Source organism: Mus pahari, chromosome 3 (genome assembly GCF_900095145.1).
Source record: "Mus pahari chromosome 3, PAHARI_EIJ_v1.1, whole genome shotgun sequence".
Lineage (NCBI taxonomy): Eukaryota > Metazoa > Chordata > Mammalia > Rodentia > Muridae > Mus > Mus pahari.
The window spans coordinates 155,875,533-155,895,247 of record NC_034592.1 but is presented as its reverse complement, the minus strand read 5'-3'; the positions used below and the strand labels follow the sequence as shown (position 1 = coordinate 155,895,247).

General features: G+C 48.0%; 1 long non-coding RNA gene across 11 annotated transcripts in view; it reads left to right on the top strand.

The window, feature by feature from the left end:
• Window positions 1–18,378, top strand: part of LOC115063618 — an 80,064-nt gene extending 61,686 nt beyond the window's left edge. For 2 of the 11 annotated variants that reach the window (XR_003843461.1, XR_003843465.1), the window contains exons 3-14: window positions 2,379–2,525; window positions 4,049–7,289; window positions 7,444–7,566; window positions 8,048–8,113; window positions 8,379–8,474; window positions 8,869–9,045; window positions 9,159–9,338; window positions 9,562–9,646; window positions 10,720–10,817; window positions 11,547–11,665; window positions 16,648–16,765; window positions 17,427–18,378. This is a non-coding gene — a long non-coding RNA (uncharacterized LOC115063618). Of the gene's footprint in view, window positions 1–567; window positions 790–2,378; window positions 2,526–4,048; window positions 7,290–7,443; window positions 7,567–8,047; window positions 8,114–8,378; window positions 8,475–8,868; window positions 9,046–9,158; window positions 9,339–9,523; window positions 9,647–10,719; window positions 10,818–11,546; window positions 11,666–16,647; window positions 16,766–17,426 lie in introns of those variants that run through there. The other 9 variants (XR_003843468.1, XR_003843467.1, XR_003843466.1 and 6 more) reach the window with 9 other exon arrangements.
• Window positions 18,379–19,715: the final 1,337 nt, after the last annotated feature.

Sequence of the window (19,715 nt, the reverse complement as noted above, 5' to 3'; positions counted from 1 at the left end):
ACATGTGATGAAGATGCTTCTCTTGTTACACACAGATAATCTGCAGAATGGCGGCCTTGATGACCATGCACAGTGGAGCGCCTGCTGCTGCCTCGAACTGTGTGGTGCCTGGAAACTCTTCCAAGTTTGGAAGGTTCCAACATAAGACACTAAAACCTCTTTTTAAGCTGAAAACCTCCAAGTCTGTCCCTCTAGAGTTTCTGCCTACTCTGGGACGGAGTGTAGCTGGTGGTAGGCAGCAGTGGGTGCACTCACTCAGTCCTCTCCTCTGGTCCTTGCTGCGCCCCTACCCTGCACCTCCACCCTGGCTTCTCTGTGGTTCCTCAGGAGCTGGCTGCAGCAGCCGTGATTGAGGCAGAGATGCTCAGCATCTCTCTCCCGTGCTCTTCAGGCCTTGGAATGTGTGGTCAGGATTGGGGTCTCATTTACTATACAGAGAAGCAAACGGGCTCTGCCTTATCACTAACCAAATGCATAATGTATCAAGATCAATTAGGAGCCAGGAAACCATAGAAGTGGGTGCCCTCTTGTAAATCCCCTGCTTTCAATGCAGCAGGGCAGCTAGCATGGCGCTGTGTGGGCGATGGGCCTAGAACAGGCTTGGTAGCCGTCTGACTAGAGGGATAATTGCTCTCAGGGAATCCTGCTTGTTAGGTTTTACAGTGTGTTAGGATAAAAAGAAGGACACAGACATGACGGTGTGCCTCCGCCTCTGACAGGTATGCACCGTGTATTTTGGCAATATTTGTCATCCTGTCTGTCGGACAAGAAGCCACGGAGAAGTTTTGGGTATATGAAATTTTCCCAATCATAGTTGTTACCACACGTCCTGGTGTACCTTGCATGCCTGGGGGACACAGGTAGCCTCGACTGTTCCTGCTCCTGGTCATACGCTTAGGCGTCTGTCTGCCACTCCCTGCAGCTTCCCACCTCCACACCTGGAGCTCTTCCTGGCCCTAACGCCTGCACACACTAGGCATCTTTTTCTTGGTTTAGGGGTTAAAATCCAGAAGCTCATCACCATTTAGGTCCCCTCAGACAATGTTTTTCCTGCCATTCCTACAGTTACCCCACATCTGCTGGTTCAGCACAGTGGGCTCAGCTCTGGCGATGCAGCTCAGCTGGGGGCCTATAGTTTTCAAAGTTTCCATGGCCGATGTGGCAGGGCAGGTACCGTATCCACAGCCTCCCACACAACTTTCTCTCCTTTGAGGTAGTAGCTCCTACCTGCATGGTGGGACCTCACGTTCTGTTAGCTCGCCTAGAGTGCTCTGGCCTTCTTGCCTGGCCCAGACTCACCTGCCCACCCACCACAGAATACCTTTGTTCACCCCGTGTAGCCTTTTGTGTAAAAGACCTGGGGAAGATTTCATAGACACAGATGGGTTCTTCAGGGACCCCGTTGTGCTCATCTCTGCCTGGGTAACTACTGGGCTCACAGACATCAACAAATACCATTGTAGCCCAAGTGGGCTTCTGCTGTGAAGACGCTGGGAACATTAGCATTATGTGTCTCGAGCGAGGGTGTCAGTGGCCAGAACAGCCATTTTTCTGTAGATTGGTCTTCCCACTGTCAGATCACACTCCCGTTGGTAAAACATTTTAAGCTAAGTGTTATTACATTAGGATATTAAAATCAATGTTCTTTAAAGGGTAAAATTTAAAAGATATACTCACCATCTTCATGTAGATATAGGTGAGCATATGTCAAAATTATATTTAACTCATTTGCTAATAAAGGGAACCAGAAAAATCTAACAGCCAAGCTGAGAGAAGAGCTTGGCAGCACATATTCACAATGTGAGTGTGGAACCCCAAGTGGCTTACAGAGGACCACACCCAGATATGCCTTCCTCGCTATAGTCTGCAGTCTGTAGACAGCTTATTCCCATTCCGCTGTTCTGTGTGGCTCAGACTTGCAGTCCTTCCCTCTCAGCAGTCTGAGTGCTGCTGCGAGTCCAGCTATGAGTGCCATGTCTACTCTTCTTGTTGGCTCCCTCTCCACCACCACAGAACTGACCCTGGGCCCTGCCCAAAGGCGGGCTTGTGGCTGGGTGAACTGCTGGTCAGAGTCTCTGACCTTTGAGGAAGGAGCCTTGGCCCTTTCTCTAGAGTGTTTTCTCCATTATCTTCTTAACTTTAACCAAATCACTTATTAAAGTTAGGTGGTGAGAGAACTGTGCCTTCTTTTCCTGTATGACTCCTTTAGAGAATGTGTGTTGCTGTTATTTTATTACTGCTGTTTTGGTGTGTCCTGTGGCTCTCTGTTCATGCCCTATTGGGACTGGGACTGGCCATCCACAGGGCGCTCTGAATTGAGTAGCTCCACTTTGTTTGTTCATTTGTTTGTTTATTTATTTATTTTTTTTTTTTGGTAGATACCAACATTTTTTGAGCTCTGCTCAGGTAACACACAGAAAGCATGTTCAGAGTGCTTCACGGCCGTGTTCCACACTTCCCCCTCGGTCTGCAGAACCCAGCTCTCGACTGTCTTCATCAAACTCATCAGTGATCCCCATCGATAGGTGAGTGCTCACACCACTGGCAGCTGCACTGGCCTCTGCAGGATCAAGTGCTCCAGCTCTCCAGTGTCCATCTTGGTTTCTGGCTTCTTTTCTGCCTTCCCTTTCTGCCATCAGTGTGCATAGTAAGATCTAGACCCTGTGAGATCAGAACCAGGGAGACTGAAGTCTCAGAAGCTTTGGGACAGATACTAAGAAAGAAGAAAGTGTACAGCATGGAAGCCAGAAAAGAGAAGAAGGTCTCTAAGTGCCTTGCTGTCTATCCTGTACTGCCATAGGCATGCTGAGTACTGTCTGTAAGGCCTCCTGGGTACTTTATGAAGACTAGTGTCACATGGAATTCACATTCTAGAAACATGGAAACTCGAGTGGGGGCTATGCGCCTCTTCTCTGTTAATAATGGTCCATTTGGCTTTGGGGGAATGGCTGAGAAGTAGCAAACCTGAGTAGATGCCTTGGGTGGGTGGGTGGGGTCATGCCTGCTCACTCGTGCAAGTCAACAGTGTGTGCCCCTGCCCAGGTGTGCCAGGCTGCTCTGTACACTCTGGAGGATGACACCCTGAGCATCAGGCCACTGGGCTAAAACGTGGAGTCAAACTTTGCCTCTGGCTCACCCAGGCCCAGCAGCTGTAGTGCCACCTTAGCCGAGTAAGCTCTAGCCAGGATGCTTGGCACCGCCAGCCCCATCACCTCAGGCATCCACCTAGAATCCAGCAACCATCTCATCTCCAGCTTTAGTAATCGTGACCTTCTGGGCAAGATGGATATTAGAGCTTTAATTATGTAAAGAAGCAAAAAGTAATTGCAATAATGATTTCGAAACATGACTGCCGGGTTATAAATAATGAAGCTACCATGTCTCCTCAGTTTAGATAAAATATTCCTTGAGGGTGGTGATTAAATAACCTGTAAAGAAAAGTGTCTCTTTTTCCTTGATTAATGAAGTTCCTCAGAGAATTTACACAGGAACAAAGCTGAAGTCTCCCAGATAGATGTACGTTTGTGACACAGGACATTCTGTATATACAAAGGCCTGTCTCTCTCTCTCTGCTGTCTTGGCCCTCTGAGGATGGCAGGCGCATATGACCAGTTTGAGGTTGTTCTTACACACCCTCTGCCATCAGGGCTGCATAGGAGGGTGAGGCAGGACCGTGTGGGCAGTTGACACCTTGGAGTACAGATTGTCTACACACACACACACACACACACACACACACACACACACACACACCACAGCTCACTGTGCTTGTGCAGTCCTGGGGACTAGCACACAGTCAGCTCTTCCTCATTCTTAAGCTTTTGTTCCAAAGTCTGCCCCCTGCTGGAGTACTCATAAGTATGCAGTGGAGGCTGGCTGAGCTCCCTAGGGTTGCTTTCAGTACCTTCCATTCTGCCGGGGGCAGGTTGGGGTTGGCTGAAGCTGTGGGTTTGCAGTCTTCTGACAGGACTTGGCAGGTACTCCTTCGGGAAAGAGTGGGGCTGAGGTGCAGGTGCTGTTCTTGTTCTTCCTGCGTGCTCCACTCCAGGGAGAGCTCCTTCCCTCCACCCTGGCTCTAGAGCACTGTGCACATGAGCCAGTTCCTTCTGGAAGGAGCTTCAGCTGAGACCAGTTATCTGCACACCAGCTCGTCCACAGACACATCAGGAAACCATCCAGGGAGCCCTTCCTAAGCCAGGGCTGAAGTGATGGGAAGCTCTTCCCAAAGCTCCTGATGTCAGCCGCTGCCTCAGTAAGTTACCCTGAAACAGAGCAGACACTACCGGGGGAGGGAGGGCGTGCTCAGTACTTGACTGTATGGGCACACTCCTCTTCCTGATAGAGCTAAGAGGTGGAGGTGCTTCTGAGGGAGCCTGGGCCGCTGGAAGGGAACCACGTTTGGCCTGAGGCTGCATGTGACAGTTATGTGGCCAGGAGCAAGATCCAGAAAGTCCTTCAGAATTTGCAGGACCATCTGCTGCATGACCCAGACATTGGTGGTGAAGGCAGGGTGTCTGTGTGTTGTGCATGGCACAGGCCTGCTTCCTTGCCCATGTGCTACTGTATGCCTGTGTGGTGAGTTACAGGCACGCAGAGTTTGGTATCTCTAGGCAGCGCCTGCTTCACATATCTGGCTTTCTTGTTCCAGGCAACGTCCCCAGACAGAACAGAGGACAGTGCTTGGGCACATCTGTGCTGGTGGGAGGTTTATTAGCTCCAGAGACAGTGACATCAGTTCCCAGGTTGTGTATCCTTTCTGGCCACAAACATCTCAGGCAGCCTTCCTTTGGATCCATAAGCTCTGGCCCTCACTGATCCCTAAGACTTCTTCCCTAAGCAGATAGGTGTCTTTCATTTCATGATTAAAGCTCCCACCCACTAAGTGTAGGTGGGGTCTGGGAGCTGGTCTCCTAATCCCATTGTTGTGCAACCCCAGTTAGTCCTCAGGCTCTGCTGTGCCGCTTGGGTTTGTGCCACGTGAGAGAGATTAGAGAAACAACACTTGCTGCTGTTGCTGGGCAGGGCTTGTGCCGCTCTGAGGAGAGGAAATGTGAAGACCCAGTTTGCCCCATGATTAGTCTTTGTCTGCCAGTCCCTGAATGAAGGAACCCGTGATTGCCGAAGGGATGAACAAGTGGTCCACTTGTGCAGGCTGCAGGCAGAGGCTGCGGTGGGTTGCACAGACAGCAGTTTGTCCCAGTAGCAGCCAATCAGGGCTGGCCAGCAGTGAGCCTTGGCGTCTGGTGGAAGGGCTTGCATAGGCAGCTCTGCCTGGGTGAGGTGAGGGCTGAGATATGTGTGTCCAGAAGAGGCAGTGGGCAGGAAGCTGGTCATTTCTGGGGGTAGAGAAAATATCAGGGGATCCTCCTCCTGCAGGTCCTGTTCCTGGGAAGCCGCTGTCTGCACTATTCTGCACATATTTACATAGCTAATTTCTCACTAAGAAAGGACTGTTAGCTTTTCTTAGATCTCAGAGGGGTCACTAACCCTCAGAGATTCAGAAACAAATGACACATTTCACATTCTGGCTGTTGCAAAGGGCCTGGTGTGCTGAACTTGGGAGGTAAGACTTCTCCCAGCACAGTGGGGAGCCAGCTACAAGCTCTGAGCATTGGAGAGGATATTTGTATTGTAGGAACAGCATGCAAGGGTGGGGGTAAGACATGTGTCATGTACCCTGGAGATAGAAATGTAAAGTTTTAATTTGTGTAGAAAAATAGGTGAAGTAGGTCCTTTGAGCCCCCACACTAGTGTGTAAATAAACTTACGTGTATGTACATGCATATGTGTTAATAGGAAGGGGAGCAGCCGTCCTGCTTTATAAATGGGGCATACAACACCCCTTGTCAAGGAGAATGGCCTCCCAGACTCCTCTGCTGGATAACCTCACTCTTCCTTTTGTGAGAGATAGTGGCGTTGAACTGATTTTTCTTGGTAGATGTGTTTTGAATCCAGATGTGCTGCTCTGTGTGACTGATGATCAATTGGAATGGTCACATTAGTGGCCAGCATCACAGCTGGCAGGGGGCTCCTGCTGAGACTCCAGAGTCTGCCAGCAAGCACTCTTCAGTTATGGAGGAGGTGCCTGGGCCAAAGCTCAGCGCATAGCCCTCTGAAATGAACCCAGGACCCATCGCATTAAGTTATTAAATTTTTTTTTAAATGTTTTGAGACAGGCTGTTACATAGCCCAAGCTAGTCTAAACCTTGCTTTGTAATAGAGGGTGACTTCAAACTTCTGATCTTTTTACTGCCACCTTCCAAGTGCTGGGAAAGCCAGCTTATGGGGTGCAGGGGATGGAAAACGGGGTTTTGTGGCTACCAGGCAGACAGTCTCCTGACTGCCCGACATGCCCAGCCCCGTGCTGTCATTAGGACGCTTGCTGCTTCTCCTCCTGCTGCTCAGGCTCAGGTATTACCTGCCTGCTGCATTGAGAGCAAGCAGCAGGGCTCTGCTCTGCTGGTGAACCTGAGAGCACACAGACACACGGTCTGAAGGCAGAGCCTGTGTCAGACCCCAGCCCTGCTTCTGACAGTCACATCCTCCGTCAGCGTCATCATCTCAGATGAGCTCTCCGCAGCCAGGATATTACAGAGCACAGTAAGTACTTGCCCTGTCCCTCAGCCACCGAGGATGTGACAGAAATCACAAAGCTGCACTTGCTTTTATTAATACATCCCTGCAGAGAAGATAAATGGCAAATTTCATTTCATTCTTAAGGTCATGTTTTGGATAACTAGACAACCAATCAATCAGGTGATTGATCACCCTGAATCCCTTCCATGGGAACAGGGTGGGCACCAGAAACAATGCCCCCCCGGGGGGGTGGATGACAGGCAGTGCTCTTGGGGGATTAACGGTGTAAATGTCCTGGGTCATTGCTGGCAGTCACTTACATCTCTAATAACAGAAGAGGGTGAATTCCAAGTTGGTGGAGGCTGCCAAGAGTGATGAGTGTGGCTGGCCTCTTGGTTCAGAGGCATCTTTTAATACCCAGCTGCTTAGTGTCCTCCTTCCCAGAGGGGGGACTTGGATAAGCCAGTGTCACCTACTTCACATTCTGCAGTCTGGAGTCTTCGCTTTGTGAACCCAGAAGGGACTGGACTTCCTTCTTGCTTGAGTCTCTAGAAGCTTCCTTAGCCTCGTGACACTGACCTTTATTATGCTTTCCCAGTTCCTGCCCAGTGCACCAATGAGATGGTGCCTGATTCCTGCTGTGAAGCGGGATGAGCAGACCTTGCAAGTCCATGGTCTCCAGGACCCAGTGCATACTCCTGCTGACGTGGCAGGTAATGTGGGTGTAATGATAACTTATCACTCCCATCCTAAGGCTGTCCAAATGAAGCAACCCTGCATAACTGAATCTAAACTGTTTCAAACTCTTAAAGGTGATGTTAGATTAGTAAGAAATAACAGGATGCCCTGTGTTACCATTGTTTCTAGAAAATTCCAAGAACACTAGCCTGTTACCTTTGTGACCTGCCTGTAGAAACCCTGGGAGGAGAAAGGTCCAGTCCAGGCCCTGATGGGCTGAAGAGGCAGAAATAGACAGAAAGGACGTGTGAGGTTAGTGTGTGTGGATCTGTGTGTAGAATTGGAGGCACTGTGCCCAAAAGAAACCTGGGTGTTCCACCAAAATGCTATTGTTGTCATATTTCCTGTTCAGATAGACCCCATGCTTCTCTGTAAACATTGGGCACTAAGGGCCAGATAGCGTGCTCAGAGCAAACAAAGCATCTATTGGGTATTAATTGACTTCTGGATCATATATTGAGCTGATTTGTCAGAATCCATTAAGACAATAGACAGTATGACATTTCTAGTGCACGTTGGAAGTCTATGTGATGGTTGAAGCAGAAGGTCAGGGCCATCTCAGCTAATGTTAATCAATGACCAGAGGCTGACGTGTCACCCTTGGGCGTTCTTGCTCATTTTAATTGTTAACCTAATGTAAAGGTTCATCAGCACACATTAGTAGTGTTTACACATGTGAGAACTCAGTTTACTGAGTAAACACTCCCCTGCTGGCCTCCTCTTCTCTCTTCAGGTCTCTGCTGCCTCGCTGCCAAGCCTTCTTCATGTACCAAGGCCTGTCCCAACAGAGGCCAAAGGGGTTTGTCTTTTCTGAAAACTCACCTCTGCCTCGTCTTCTATAGCCACGCTAGAGGCTGCTCCGTGGGCCATTCAAAGGAGACTCTGGCCATAAAGAGCAGAAAGTACATGCCCACCTGTGGGCTTCTCCCGCTTTTCTGTGGAAGCATGGCCTTTTGCAAGGCAATCTTGGCACTGGGATGTGAGGTGCAGAATCCTTGATGGGGTAGATAGAGATGCTGCTCTCCTTTGGTGTCAGTTTGTAACATGTTCCATCAACTCTGCAGGATCCAGCTGAGCCTTAAATTCAAACCAGTGGCCGCCTGGAGACAGAACAGGGGCAAGAACAGACTGCGCTGGGAGAGAGTGAACCTAAAGTTCAGGTTTGTTCCTTGAAGCAAAAGTAAAGGACAAAACCCCCCGTAGTGCCGAGCTCTTACCTTTCCTTACAGTTCAGTTCATGAGCAGCCACTGAAGCCAAACAGAGTTCTTCTACCAGTATTAACTATATCTAGTTAAGTACATTGATAATATTTTCTCTCTGAAAATCATTATGAAGTAGTGTTCAAAGTCAGCGAAGTAAGTCAACAGTAAAAGGGAAAGATGACCTCACTCTAATGCTTGAAAACAATTGGTTTTGCTTATTTTGGTACAAACATTTTGTAAGCTTCTTTTGTTGGGCTATGTTTACATTCCTCTACCTTATGGATTGGCCCCTTGTGCCATACAAAGTCCCTTAGATACTGTAAGTCATTATCACACATTGGTCTTCCATAGCCAAGTATACACAGGTTGCCTCAAGATCTCCTGATGATGCCAAGGGCAAGCTTGGGCCCAGCCTCCTGGGGTGGCTGCTATAGAGGATAGTCTCCACACTGTACCCCTGTGCCATGCACTCTGCTCTCCAGACTCTCCTCTCTGATAAGGCGTCGCTGGCTTTGGGACTGACTGCAGGTACTAATGTCCCTCTGGCTGTCTTTGCCTCATCTCTGCATTGCTGTGACACCTGCCCTCCTGGCTTCAGCCCTCCTTGCCAGTAGGATGATCTCCTTTCTTCTGTTTCCCAGGATATAATCCCCCAGCCTCTGCTCCATCAGTTCGTTTCCATGACTAACCCACCGAAAGCCCAGACTGTGGACACTGCCTTGGCCAAGCACTGTGCATGCAGTTTCCCTGGGGTGGCCCTAAGCTGGCAGAACTAGCACTGCCTGAAGGACACATGTGAAACGTTGGCTTCAGATGTCCAGGTAAGAGGAGCTCGCACAGAGGCTCTTGGGGCAGGGGGGCGTTGAGTCCTGGGGGCTACAGTGCAGCTAGCTGACCTGACTTTCATGGAGCTGGGAGCTGGCTTGCCTACTGGTCTCTGCAGAAATGCTAGGAACATTGAATTAAATTTGCCTGTGGTGACTGGTGTGTCTTCTGTCACCCCTAGTGGAGTCTGCCTCACTCTCGCCTGCCTTCTCCATTCAGGAACTGGCAGTGATTCGCAGGGATCAGCTGACAGCAGCCGAACTGGTGCCTATCTTCAGTGGCTCTTGAAGGATCTGGACAAAGTGTGTGTAGGGGTCCTTAAACACCTGTGTGACTTTTTTTTGTTGTTGTTGTTGTTTTTTTTTTTTTTTTTTTTTTTTTTTTGAGACAGGGTTTCTCTGTGTAGCCCTGGCTGTCCTGGAACTCACTCTGTAGACCAGGCTGGGCTCGAACTCAGAAATCCGCCTGCCTCTGCCTCCCAAGTGCAGGGATTAAAGGCGTGCGCCACCACCGCCTGGTCCTGTGGGACTTTCAAAGGTAGCAGAGGGTTGCAGACACTCAGGCCTTCCTGCAGGCTGCTGAGGCACGGAGCTTGGATGGGCTCTGGGGCCATGGACAGCAGCTCTGCCTCTCTCATCCTGTAGGGGAGATACAACCAGAACCTAGAAATGCACACTCATGCCTCTGCTGCTGCTCAGAGCCTGTAGGGCTATGCTTCTTAGGAAGGGTTCTGGATAGCAAAACCCAAGGTTCCCAGGAGTGACCTGGCTTACCCAAGTAGTCACTTGCTAAAAGGCAGCTCTGCACATAGGAAGACCTTTTCTGCAAGATGCTATAGCCACTTCTGGTCCTGCCTTTTCAACTTCCCCTTGAAGAAACAGCGAGTCTAAAAACAAAGCCTTAGAAGTTACTTAGACAGATGAATTTGTCAAGTGGCTGTGACCCAGGGTGTCCTCTAGTGACTTTGGTGGTCACTTACCCCGTTCAGAACCTGCCTCTCATTACAGATGAGGGGCTTCAGCCAGAGGGGCAGCAGAGCCATTATCCACTAAACACAAAGACACATCTCCTTGGGTAGGAAAACACAAGGGGTAGAGAGGGGTAGTGGGGTGGGTGGTGGGGTTATGTGCTTTCCCACTAGAGAAAAGGCAGATGTTGTTCAAGATATGTTTGCACTTGGTATCAGCTAGCAACCATGTTAATGTACAGCCACATGGAGTTATACATACCTAGGGTTGTAGGTAGCAAGGTACGAGGGACACAGGTGTTTTGGCTAGTGAGAAACATATAGCTTGCAGAGAAATAAAGGGGGTGCTGGGTTCACCTTGAGCCTGACATGTCATTTATGGGATGTATTCTCAACTTTTGCTTCCTCAGGACAAGAGGAGCGAGCACTTCTGCCCGCTTCAGACCGCTTCAGAGGTCGGTGGTGCTGGCAGCAGCCGGCACTGGAGGTGTCCATATGCACCAGCAGAGTGAGTAAAACCTGCCTGTGGCTGTGGGAAGCGAGTCAGAAGGAGAGCTTTCTCTTCTTGTAATTGGCTTCAGAACTAACAGGATAGTGCCCTTTTGGATAATGAGATTATGTTTTTATTAAGGTGTAAACAGAATTCCCAAGCTCTGAGTTATATATGTACACACACACACACACACACACCCATCTCTGGGGAGACATCCGTTTTCACATGAAGACAAGGCTGAGTCACGCTGGCGTCTGAGGGCTCTGCTGTTCTATAAGACAGTTTATTTGAACCAAATAAAAGATGATTCACCCACTCTTCAGCATTTCCCTCTGAATTGGAGTGGGTTTGCAAAGCTTTCTTGAACTTTCAGAGTGCTGCCTTCTCTGTAGTATATACATGGTAACTCATGCACTTGAACATCCAAAGAATATTGGGCAGTGTTGAGGTCTGAAAAGACCTCTTCCGGATGAGACAGCTATTAAATAAAAAATACCCCCCACGCAACTTTCTTGCATGCACCACTACATCTGTGTGAAGTGCTCTTCACTTCCTATCTGTGTCAGCCCAAGGAATGTTCTAGGCTTTGCCAGGAATGAAAGACAGCATGGTTCAGTGCTCCTTTTCTAGGTGGACAATGTCCTTTAAGGATGTGGGGGGAATATATGTGTGTGGGGTGCTCGTTTGTGCTTTTGTGGAGGTACATTTCTGTATCTTTAGTTTTTTTCTTTTTTCCCCCCTTAGGTTACAGCTAGTCATCTTACAAATAATTGTCTTCCTGAAGACATCCATCAGGCTTTTGCAGCTACGTAGGATATGATTTGGCCGGTGCCGGGAGCAAACTGGAAGATTTTCTCTTTGCTGTGAGCTTTAATCATTATCCTTAATTTGAGAGGTTGAGGTTTAGTCATTATGTCATGTTCTCAGCACACTCCTGCAAAAAGAACTGGGAAAAACAAGCCTGGGCCCGGCGCGGCGACCCTGCGCCCCCTGGCGGCGGGTGCTGGGCGAGCCCCCGGCGTCCCGGGCACTATCTCCCATCGCTTAGCTTATTGCAGTGGCCGGTCGCGATAACGGCTGCGCCCGGCGCGATATTGGCCTCATTTTCCCCCCGCAGACGGCGGGAGCGATATGAAGCCGCTCGCCGCGGCCCGCTTCCTCCCCGCCCTTTTTCATTTCCTCTGCCCGCGTGCAAATCACACCACTCTGTCTCACCGGAGCCGAGCGGGGCCGCGGCGAGCGAGACAGAGCGAGGGGGAAACACCTAGCGAAAAACCGAGGGGAAAAAGGAGCGAAGGAAAAGACCTAGCGAGAAAAAGAGAGGGGGACAAAGACCTGCCAAGAAAGGGCGAGAGGGAAAGACCTAGCGAAAACCCGAGGGGAAAAAAGAGTGAGGGAAAAGACCTAGAGAGGAAAAGCGACGGGTAGATCTAGCGAAAAACCGAGGGGGGGAAAGAGCGAGGAAAAAGACCTAGCGAGGAACAGCGAGGAGGAAAGACCTAGGGAGATAGAGCGAGGGGAAAGAAACCCAACGAGGAGGAGTGAGGGGGAAAGACCTGCCGAGGAGGAAAAAACCTAGGGAGCAGGAGCGAAGGAAAAAGATCTGCCGAAAAAGATCGAGGGGGGAAAAAAAAAAAAAACCAGCGAGCAGGAGCGAGGGAAAAAGATCTGCCGAAAAAGATGGAGGGGGGAAAAAAAAACCCAGCGAGCAGGAGCGAGGGAAAAAGACCTGCGGAGAAAGATCGAGGGAAAAAACAAACAAACCAGTGAGCAGGAGCGAAGGAAAAAGACCTGCCGAGAAAGATCGAGGGAAAAAAAAAAAAACCAGTGAGCGGGAGCGAAGGAAAAAGACCTGCCGAGAAAGATCGAGGGAAAAAAAAAANGGGAGCGAAGGAAAAAGACCTGCCGAGAAAGATCGAGGGAAAAAAAAAAAAACAAACCAGTGAGCAGGAGCGAAGGAAAAAGACCTGCCGAGAAAGATCGAGGGAAAAAAAAAAACCAACAGCGAGCAGAAGCTAGGAGGAAAAACCTGCCGAGAAAGATCGAGGGGGGAAAAAAAAACCTAGCGAGGAGGGAAAACCTGCGGAGAAGGAGCGAGGGGAAAAGGGCGGCCGAGCCAGACAGCTAAGTGGGGAAAGTGCGCGAGGAAGTGGTGTGAAAAAAGGAAACAGATTGAGAAAGAGCGGGCGAAAAAGCTAGGGGAAAGTGGTCGAGAAAGAAGAACCACGGGGCAAGAGCGATGTTGAAAATGAAGGAAAGAGCGAGCAAAAAGAAAAAAAGAAGGAAGGAGAAAGAACAAGGCAGAAACGGCGAGGAAAAGAGCGCGGGCGCCGCCATCCGCCGCTCGGCTCCTCGCTCCGGCTCGCCAAGGCGACCGGGGAACTGCTGCAGCCTGTGGCTGCTTTTAAGTGATCTAGTATAGGGCAGACTTTGTGTGTGTTTAAACCATAACCGGACCTGGGAACCTCAAACCCTGAACGCTCGAACCCCTATTTTACAAAGCGCTTGGGTGCACAGTGCACGGCGGCTTCCGCACGCTCGCTGCTCCCGCTCCCGCTGCGCCCGCGCGCGGCCCATCGGAAAGGAGCAAGAATCAATTAAATGTGGTAGGGGTCCCCCTGCTTGTTCTTATAGGCAACAGCTGCTCCTGATCTCAGATCTGTAGACCTCAGCGACGTTCACGGTTGCCTGAGACATGTTGCCCTGAAGTTGTGCACAGACAAAGTTTCTCAAATGCGCTGCATTTCATTCAATCTAGTAAGGAGCTGCTGGCCTTGCCCGTAGCACATTCGTGTAAATAGCACTCTTTCTGTTTCCGTCTTAACTCCATTATTTTTTTTTCTGGGTTCTATTTGTCATTTTTCTCTATAGGCCCAGCTTTTAATTTTTGCAGTTAGAAGCTATATTGTTTCATCAATTGTCAGGATAGCCTTATTAATTTTATGCTTCCATAATGGGAACTGTGCAGAAATCATTTTGTATATGAAACTCTTTAAATAATAGTGTAGGGTTTTTTGTTTGTGCATGTGTATGTTTGTTGTTGAATTCTCTACAGCTTTGTAGAACAGTTCATGATGAGCAAAGCCTTGGGCAGAAGAGGCAATCCTGGTTTTTATGGACGTCTCCCAACCCTAGAGAAGAATACAGTCTTACTTGAAAATAGTGATTTTAAGATTTCTTGATGATAATGAAATGTTATAAAAAATGCCATGCTCTCAAAGGTAACAATGTACTCATTTTGAAGGGTGATGTTTTTAAAACTGAACCCCTTGTGCTGGATGTATTTGTCTAATGTTACTACCGTTGTTTTTCTATTTCCCTTGGAGAGTGTTATGTGCATGTATATATTATTAAGACCTATTTAAAATCTTCTCTACACGTGCTAGTGAGAACTGAAGGAGATGCTTTCTCTTGCTTGTAAATTGATTGTGAGAGTGGACATGAACATGAGGATGCCCTTGTGCTGTGGAGAGCGAGCGCTGCTTGCAATTACCTCAGCTGGCACTGCAGCCGGCAGCCAGCCGGCAGGGCCTCACGGCCGGCCGCCTGTCTCTCACATTGCTCGCAGGTGGTGGTGATGCTGCAGAAGTTCTGCTGCCTTGGTGCCTGTGCTCTGGGGCTCATTTCCATCCAGGAACTCATCTCTAGATTCTGGCACTGCCCTGAGTGGGTTGGGGGGCAGGTTTTTGCTTGCATCTGCCGGGTTAGCACAGCCCCGGGAGAATCTGCCTGTGGATTCGTTTCCCTGGCAGAAGCTGGGGAAAGTTCACTGAGCCTGATCACCTTGTAGGAGACTGAGCAGCTCTGTGAGGTGTATAGGATCTTGTTCCCAGTCGCCCTGGGCACTTGTTCACACCCCAGACATGGTTGGTACCTACTGTGTGCTGTGTATCCTGAAGATGAAATCAATGCAGAGCCAGCCAGCTCTCCCATCAGACCCAGCACTCTCCTGTTACACTTGATCCAGGGTATACCCGAGTGGTAAGCCAGAGTAGAGAAAGCCATTTTCATGGCCCAGGTTCAAGCTTATATCACCTTGTCTTCTCTGTAACCCCTTCTGACTAGTACCTTGGAAATGCTTGTGCATGTGTGTGTCACAGGGTGGTGGCTTGAATGTCAGCCATCTTGACACACCTGATTCTCTAGTAATGGCTCCTGAGTATGGCCCATGGTGGAATATGGCAGCACCCCTGTTTATCTTTAAGGATAATTGTTCTGGATGAAGCATTAACCCCAAAGAGGCCAAGTCAGAATCCCGCTAGGCGTGGAAAGCCATGGTTTTGGTTTTGAGGGCTTTGTTCCCCCAAGTATTATTTTAACATTTTGGTGTTTTCATCATGTTGTCTTCTGGCATCACAAAGGCAAAGGGCATGGTGCACCATCTCCAGGAGCTGTGCTGGCAGCCAGCTTTGAGGAAGCCAATCCTAATCCCAAACCTGCAGTTTAGTTGTCTGCCTCATAAACAACTGCAGTAAGAGGACTCACTAGCGCCCCCTATTGGGGTAGAAGGACATAGCCGGTATTTTTCCACAGCACAGCCATCTGTGAAGGAAAACATCAATATTCATTGTACATCAATGCCATTTTTCTTTTTTCTTTTCTCTTCTTTTTTCTTTCTTTCTTTCTTTTTTTTTGCTTTTTTGTGTTTACTTATCTGGAATTCTTGAATTTAGAAAAATGAGAAACAAACAAACAAGAAATGATACCAATTCATTTTGTTTAAGAAAAACCAACAATTTTTTTCTTCGAAAAAAATATTATTAAAGTTGTAGAAAATCTGGAAAAACACAGTGCAAGGGACTGACGCTCCTGAGATAGCGTACGTCAGAGACGTGTTCATCTCTCTCTGAACGCCACAGTTCTCAGAAGAAGGTACTAGGGTGACGAGGCAGGTCTAGAGTGAGACCTCGCTGGCCTACAGCCTATTTCTGAGCTCCCTGCTAGTGGCCTGGTTAAAGCAGTATCTCCGAAAGGTGGCGTGTGCACCATGCTGTTCCCCATGCCACGTCCCTCTCCCCCGATGAGGTCATCTATGAGGACAAGCATGGGATGGGAGCCCGTCGATGGAATGAGCCTGAAACAGTTACCATGATGCTAACTCACCCTGATACCACCTTTTCTTAGAGGGGCCACCCATAGGAGCCAGAGTCCATGTGCCTGGCTCGGGTCTCCACTCACTTGTTGGTCCTAAGACTTACAGTGCCACTACCACACTGGTACAGAATCTTCTCACCTACAGAACAAGGCTAGTGTTGTTGCTCTCCAGAACCAGTTGTGAGAAGGAAGGAAGGAAGGAGTGTCCTTTAGGCACTCGGTAAGTTAGGGGGCAGCGCACAGACCCCACTGCTGAGCTCAGGTAGGCATGGCTAGCTTTGAGAGGCCTGAGCCTGGGCCCGCATTTGGGTTAGCCTGGCAGCCAGTCCCTGTCTTAAAGGTGGGGTTCTGAATAAATTCTTATTGCCCAGGTGTGTACAATATGGTGGCCTTGTGCAGGGTGATTGGTACAAAGGATCGGCTACTGCACCATTGAAGAAACCGGGTTCAGAAAGGCAAAAGGACTTACCTGAGGCCACAAACTGACCAGTTTAAGTTTCAAATCTGCACCTGCCTGGCTCCAGGGCCCACGTTTCTCCTGCAGACCTTGCAGTCCTTGACAGCCATTCCTTGGTAGTGAGTTATAAAAACTATAAACTGCTTATAACTAAATTCACTTCTTGAAATTTAAAAGTCCCCCCCCCGCCTTGCATATCAAGCCTATAGATTCTGAAGTAATGTCTTTCCAACCACCTACGCGTATGTGCTTTGAAATCTTGAGAAACTCACTGCTAGGCTCTCATTTCTGCAGGCTGTGGACCAGTTTGTGGAACACTCGCTTCCCAGCCTCCTGAGCCTGGTGTCGGATCCTGTGCCAAATGTGAAGGTTCTCCTGGCCAAGGCACTGCGGCAGACACTGCTGGAGAAGGGTGTGTGGACCTTGCTGGCTTCGCTGTTAGCCCTGGCTGTGACAGGTGGCAGCTAGGTCCCCCCAAAGACTTATAGCAAGCTGGATGGTAGTACACTGGAGATGCATGACAGCTGAAGGGATGAACATAATTCCATTTCTTAAACAAAGATACCCCAGATGCAAACTATCACAGTTTTCTAGATAGTGAAGGCATTTTTCAGGTCCAGTTATGATAGGAAAGGAAGCCAAAATCTATCTCAAAGCTCTCGCAGTGTGATGCTGGGCTGTTTAAGCCTGAGTGATGCTGCATGCAAACTGTGTGTCTGTAGTGGCTTGTTTCCCCACCTTGGTGTGGGACCCGTTTGCTCATTTCCAGCCTTCTCCCTTTCCTGCTCCCCACACATGTCAGATCTCAGGAACTACAGCGCAAGAGGCATGTAAAGGGTTAGTTACTTTAACTTTTAAAGCAGGTGTCACTACTAGCAGTCCACCATTAAAATCTCAGAAATACTTTCGGAATAAGGTATTTTACCATCTGAAAGGACTTGGGTACAAGGCTATTTTTGGAAAATTTATCCAGGGTCTTGACATGGCCTAAAAGATAACAAAACTAGGATATATTATACAACACAGTTCATGGCACATGTAACTCCAACTTTTCTCTCCCTGGCATATTTTAGAAATGCTGAGAACCATCATCTTGAAGTTGTTGAAGAGATTCTCTTGGCTCTGCAGTCTGACAAGGACCAAGGTGTTTCATTTTTTTTTTTTTTTTTGCTTCCTTAGAACCAAAGATTCAGAATTCTATAGAAACCACTCTACTGGAAAACTTGAACTAGCACCCTGTGTTGGGTGCACAGAGATGCCTCTGAGGCACGTGTGGCTTGTACTTGAGCCTAGTCCTTAAGACTTCTGCAGACCTGATCAATGGCAGGTTTGTAGAGAGGCGGTGGGTCCAGGTACTAATGGCTCTCAGGCTTCCTCGCCACGAGCTATGGCCAGCAGTTTGTTATTTAGAAAGACTGGTTTTAAAACCTCCCCTTAGAGCCTGGTACAGTTGCTCACATCTGTAATTCTAGCACCACGGAAGGCTGGAGCAGGGAGATCAGAAGTTCAAACATAAGACAGAGAAGTCTAGGCATGTCTGAGCTACATAACAAAACCCTATTCAAGGAAAACAAACATAAATACAGCTCCCCTTGCCAAGAAAGTAATTTAGAGGAGCTGTAAGTATTGTCTGGGCTTGCCGCCCTGACCCTCTCTCAGAAAATGGAGTTTATGAACTGTATTTTATCTCCAGCAGAAATACTGTACCTGTGTAAATAACTTGACAAGAGAAAGATCTATGGATGTCACATTAGCTTCTGCAGAGAATAAACATGTCACCTGAATCTTGTTCTGCTTCGGGACCGCTGCAGAGGCAGCTCTTATGTGGACTTTTGCAGTGTCCTTGTAAATGCAGCCTAGTAAAGAACTGTCATTCCCCTGTCACCTGGCTCCTCTCGGGTATTTATTTCCCTCACCCTTTCCCTAATTCAGAAACTGTGAAAATGTAAATGTGTGTTGGTCTTTGAGTAGCTAGAATCATAAAGTTGTTTTAATGTGGACATGTCCAGGGATTCGGTGGCTGGTGTAGGGATTGATGCCTGAGATACATGGATACTAGTTATACTTTAGACTCAAAAAAATAAAAAGAAAAAGAAAAAATAAAAAATAAAAAGAAAAGGAAAGGAAGAAAGAAAGAGAAAGAAAGAAAACCATACTTTTAACCAGAACTTTCTACAAATCCCATTGATTTGGGAAGTTATACTCTTTTCATTGGCTTAAGTACACAGAACTTAGATTTCCTAGTTTTGAATTTCAGATGAACAAAAAGATGTTGTACAGTTTAAACATTTTTCATTAATTACTGATTCTGTGTTCTGTAAACATTTGATTATGGTTCTGTACCCGTTTCTGCCCTGCTTTGTGTTCTCTGGTTTGAATACGGCAAAGTAGTGGGTAGTACATGGGACACAGGTGATTCTCCCTAAAAATAAACTGTAAAGTCATACATTGAATTTCCTGTTACACAGGATACCCCTGCAGGACCCCAAATACTATTGATCTTGTTATTTAAAAGGAAAGGAAGGCGTCTAAGTTGTGCCAAAGAGACTAGGAAATATGTAAAGAACTCAAATACCCAGCACAGGCAACATCTGGGCTACTTTAGCACAGAGTTAATTCATTAAAGTTAGAGACAAACGATTAAAAACAAAACCAGATGATGTCCCACTTTGTGTTTACAACGTGTCTACAGTAAGCACACAGGGCATGCTGTGGGGCTTCTGCAGCAAACATGCTTTTACTGCTCAGGTAATGGGAACTGTAGTCAAGTCTGTTGGTCTAAAAGTAAGGAAAATTATTCAGCTAGAATCTTGGATTCTTTATAGAGCATAATTTTCTAGAAAGAAGAGTAGAAACGCCAGGCAGTCATGACACACTCCTTTAATTCCAGCACTCAGAAGGCAGAGGCAGGCAGATCTCTGATTTTTGGGGTCAACCTGGTCTACAGAGTGAGTTCCAGGGCTACACACACAGAGAAACCCTGTCTCAAAAACAAACAGAAAACAAATAATAAAGATAAAATAAAAATAAATAGTGTTCTGAGGTAGAATCTAGGTACTGAAATGAAATTGACCACTTATGACAAGACCAGCATCCTATCAAGACTGTGGCTACAAGATAGCGAGGGGGCTTTTCTGTTCCTGGGTGGAGCCTTGGGATCAATACTCAGGACGGCAGGGAAAAAAAAAAAAAAAAAAAAAAAAAAAAATAAGGGAAAGGAGGTCCAGTGATAGGCCTAAATCTTGATCCAGCTCAAGGGGAGGCTCCAGCCGTTCTGATATAAAAGGATTAAACCACCGTCCCTTTATATCACCTTGAACTTCATGTGTCTCTGCCCCCAAGTGAGTGGATGGCCTGGACCA